The 5,000-nt window shown below is 53.0% G+C and overlaps 1 protein-coding gene across 1 annotated transcript in view; it reads right to left on the minus strand.

Moving 5' to 3' along the window:
• The window catches only part of gpc3 (glypican 3), a 111,419-nt gene that overhangs the window by 19,312 nt on the left and 87,107 nt on the right, over positions 1–5,000 (minus strand). The window lies entirely within an intron of this gene.

Genomic DNA, 5,000 nt, shown 5'->3' on the forward strand with positions numbered 1-5,000 from the left:
ATAATTTATTGGTACAGACAGACTCCATTGGGCCTTCAAGGGCTGCGTGGTTCTGTTGTTACTGGCACATAAACCTTCCCTCAGTGTCCGTCCCTGAGCCTCTGGGAGATGCAGAAAACATGAAACAAATAGCCAGCCTGTTTTCAAATCATAATTGAATTTGGGTCAGAAAATTCAAATTTTATTTCATTACAATGTGCAGATGCCAGCTGTGTCCATCTGAATTGACTGAATCATATTTCTGTGAACTGTTTAATAGATGCCTGTTACGGCCCAAAGACATACTGTATAGAATGAATTTAGTTCTAATGACTAAACTTGATCATCACCCAATTATGAAATCTGAAAGACTGTAAAGTATTTCTTTAATGCAGGCAGGAAAAAGCGCGAACTTCCCACAGATGAAAGTTAAGTGCCTGCAAACAGACAGGGCCTTGTCATGAAAAAATGACTGTAGATCTGGTCCAGGGCAACCTGTGCCGCTCACCTTCCCCTCTTCCCTGCTTTTGTTTCCCTTTCATCTTTCCATTTTATCTTCCTCTCGCTCTCTCTCTTCCCCTCTCACTCTCTTTTTATTGATGTCCTTCCTATGTGCCGACCCAAGCATGTGCTTGTTGTTGTTTTTCTGTTGTTTTTGTCTACAGCAGAAAATTGAGTTCAGATGCTCTTCACTCCGGGAGGCTGTTCTCCGTCACCACGCCAACCACACCAAGCTCTGCAGGGCCCAGGGCTGCAACGGAGGTCATCGGAGAGGAGGGAGAGGAAGGGGCGGCCATGACGACAAACCTGAGAGATCACTCCCAAAGATAAACATCGGCCTCTGCGCTCCGTCTGTTACGAAAGCCTGTCCATCTGGGACTGACAAGAGACGCATTCTTCAGGGCTTGGGGAAGCAAGACGGGTAGGGTGTCCCACCAAACTCTCTCCCAGGCTCCCATATAACCACACACACACTAGAGGCAAACATGGTGGCGGTCTCCAAAACATTTTCAACAAACCCGATCGTCAGCGGCTGCTGCCAATCCTGGCGATGCCACAAGCACACTCGGATCCCTACCAGTGTGGTAATGAGAAAGCCCTGACAGCCACAATCAGGCAGCCTCAGAGGGACGCAAGGCTGCCTGTAAGAGCACCTCAAAACACTGCCACCTGGTGAAATCGTGAGTGCCAAAAAAAAGAGGGGAAGGCGCCGAGATCGTTCCTCCTCCCTTCCCTTCCTTCCTCTCCCTCTCCCTCTCTCTGGGTCGGTGAGGAATGGGGTTTTAATGCAGTGGACTCTGTTTTTTTGTGTGTTTTTTTGTGTTTTTTTTAAAGGACGTGTTTGTGCATGCAGCCCCGCGCCAGACGCCTCAGATTTACTGAGGCCTTCGAATTCCTTCCTGGGGACGGTTGCCTGGTGACGCTGGGAGACAGGCGGTCCCACAAATACATTAAACTCTCAAGGCAAACAGTCGTAAAGAGGCTGTGGTCGAGGGGTATTTTCGAACAGAAATGTCTTTAAAAAGGTAGGGAAAGAGAGAGATAGAGAGCGCTGGGGGGGAAATGGCCGACGGGCAACAGCTCCCCCTCAGTTTGGAATGGGGTGTGTGAACAGTAGGGCGTATTGAGGGAAGCCAGCCACCTGCCACGACACACACACTAACCACAAACGTCAAACACACACACACACACACACACACACACAGACACATGTACGTCAAACATAAACACACAAATACACATGCCCACCCACACATCCATACACAAACATGTCAAACAAATACACACACACACACACACACACAAACACACAGTGCTCCCACTCGGTGGTCGTTCCTGGCACGCTGTGAGGGAGCGGAGCTGTTTGGGGTTGAGAGTCACAGCCTGAGCCAGAGCCCCGACCGTCACCACAAGAAGCACAAACCCCACTCACACACACACACACGCACACACGCACACACACACCACAAGAAGCACAAACCCCACTCACGCCGGAATCAGCCCTCGTAAAATCACACGCACTCACTCCCCGGCCCACTCACAAACACCAGAGGAAACAAATTAAAGGAGGAACATGGAGGGAGAAATCAAGAACAAGCCTCGTATTTTTGGGGTAGGAAAATGTGTTCCTCACTTCCTCGTGACATTCTCCCCTTCTTGTTTCACTCTCTCGGTCGAACAACAAAAGGAAACGCGACGGAGTCCAGGCCTCAGCTGGAATGATCCGGCGCTGCAGTGCAACAGAACATGCAATCAGCGTGTCTGTGTGGCCTGAGGGCCTCGCCTCCTCCTCCTCCTCCTCCTCCTCCTCCTCCCCTCTACCTTCCCCTGCTTCCACAAAAGCAGAAGTTACCAAGTGGGGGGTGGTGGTGGAACGACAGCATCGGGAGTTCCAGAGGCCATGTTGCGCACACACAAAGGTCAGCATGTGGTGTGTAGCTCAGCTCAGCGCAGGCCCGGGCCGGCCAGACGCAGGGAGAGCGGGGCGGAGAGGAGCGGAGCGACCGCAGCGAGGTCCCTGCCTCCTACGCGGCGGAGTGAACTCCCACTCGGGGGTCAGCGCTCCAGAAAGCCCCAGAGGGCCGTGCGGCGACCGACTCCACTGGAGCAGGGTGGTGATTTCTGCTGGATGTTTCTGGCCCCAACAGACTGCGGCGAGAAACAGAAGGAAGAAGAAGAAAAAGAAAAAGACATGGAGCTCTGGCTGTCCCGTCCTGTCGCCCCGCCTAGTTCCAGTTCCCTTGTGCCAAACAAGAAGAAAAAAAAGAAATTGGCCAAACCAAAACAGCGACCTCCCCGTGGCATTTTCCTCTGAAAACCTTGCTCACTTCAGACAGGAGATGTCACGTTCCTCCCCGGCGTGGTTTAACCACAACACACGGTGGCAGGGGCCTGAGCGGGTGGAGGCCAAGCCTGTAGGGACCCGTCTGGGCCTGGGGACGCTCGGAGGTTTGGCCTCTGGCCTGTGGGGACCCGTCTGGGGACGCTCGGAGGTTTGGCCTCTGACATGGGAGCAGTGGAGGCTGAAGTAGGCAGCAGGGCCTTACCGTCTCCTGGCACAACTAATTACAACCCCACAGGGTCAGCACAGGGGCAGCCTCAGCACGGGCCGACCCACCGCGCGTGTGTGTGCGTGCGTGCGTGCGTGTGAGTGTGAGTGTGTGTGTGTGTGTGTGTGTGTGTGTGTGTGTGAGTGTGTGTGTGAGTCCTCGTGCATGCTCAACAGACAGAGCAGGGCGGTGAGGGATTTTTTCCCTTCATTCGCCCTGATTAGAATCAGACCCGGCATTGTGTCCCCTCCGATGGAGAAGTGGGCATGCCAGGGCTTGCTCTCGCTCTCACTCTGCACTCTCCCTCTGCACTCTCACTCTCGCTCTCACTCTCCTGCTCTCACTCTCACACTCTCCTGCTCTCTCACTCTCCTGCTCTCACTCTCACACTCTCCTGCTCTCTCACTCTCCTGCTCTCACTCTCACACTCTCCTGCTCTCACTCTCCTGCTCTACACTCTCACTCTGCACTTTCCTGCTCAAACTCTCACTCTCCTGCTCTCACTCTGCACTCTCCTGCTCTGCACTCTCTCACTCTCCTGCACTCTCTCACTCTGCACTCTCCTGCTCTCACTCTCCTGCTCTCACTCTCCTGCACTCTCTCACTCTGCACTCTCACTCTCCTGCTCTCACTCTCCTGCTCTCACTCTCCTGCTCTCACTCTCCTGCTCCTCCAGGCAGATGGTTTGTCTCTCTTCCTCCACGGATCCACTGGTCCACACTTCAAAAAAGCAATAACTTCAGACAGAGCATGAAACCCCGAAGCAGCCCTTTAGCTATTAGCATCAATTCCCATTCATACAACAAACCAAAGGGGTCTTCTCCCAGGCCACACGCTCTGTTTGCAGCAGTCGCTCTGCTATCCTCATTGACAACTCTGACAAGAGCTGTGCGGAGAGACTGCTGGTCTGCTGAAGCACAAGTCACCCCTGGGTTTTCCCTTCCAGATCCTCTCATGGTGAACGCTGAATCATTTTGAATAATCAAATAACCTGAACTCTGGTTGTTTGTATAACTCCTCTGCAGTGGCAATGTCCTGCATTCTTCCCATTATTACATTACGGGTCTCTGTCTCTCTATCCATGCTCCCTTAGAACATACTGCTAATGTATTAATGTCCCGAAGAAGGATCAGGGGTTTGTAAGGGTAAAGCACACGTACGTAGTCTGCATTCACATTTACACAAATGCACGCACACACACACACACAGACACACACATCACACAAATGTATAAACATTCCAGCGCACACACTTTCCCTCGGTCTCATTCATGCACACTGAATAGCTGGCTCTAAGTAGGTTGTGGGAAAGAAGTCGGGGGGTTTTCTGTGGATGGGGTCTCTCCAGCGCTCTGATTACCACACATACCTGGGCAGAACAATGAGGAGGCGGAGGAGGAGGAGGAGGAGGAGGAGGAGGAGGGAGAAAATCAGGCACATTTTCAGAGTGTGAGTCATGGAAAGCTCCAGAACAGGCCACTGAGTACCAGAGCCAGACGCATGACAGAGCTGCCCCAGAGCCCTAAAAACCCTAAACACACACGCACACACACACACGCAGGCACACACACGCAGGCACACACACACACGCACACGCACACGCACACACACACGCACACACACACACGCAGGCACACACACACGCACACACACACACACACGCATGCACACACACACACACACACACACACACACACACACACACACGCGGGCACAGTCTCACACAGACCCACTCCAAAACACAACTCCCAACTTTTATTGAATGCAAAGTGTGAAAAGATGAGTGGGTGGTCTGTGTATCTGGGGTTCATCATCTTCCTCCCTCATCAGTCTCTCTGTGTCAAGGTGAGGACAGCTATGGGCAGGCAGGCAGGGCTGCAGGGCCTGAGCGAGGCAGCTGATGCTGACACATCCGTCTCCCGACGGGGACACTCCGCTGCCAGGACTCCACCCGGCCTCTCCTCTCCTCTCC

The sequence above is a fragment of the Clupea harengus genome, chromosome 20 (genome assembly GCF_900700415.2).
Source record: "Clupea harengus chromosome 20, Ch_v2.0.2, whole genome shotgun sequence".
NCBI classification, from domain to species: Eukaryota; Metazoa; Chordata; class Actinopteri; order Clupeiformes; family Clupeidae; genus Clupea; species Clupea harengus.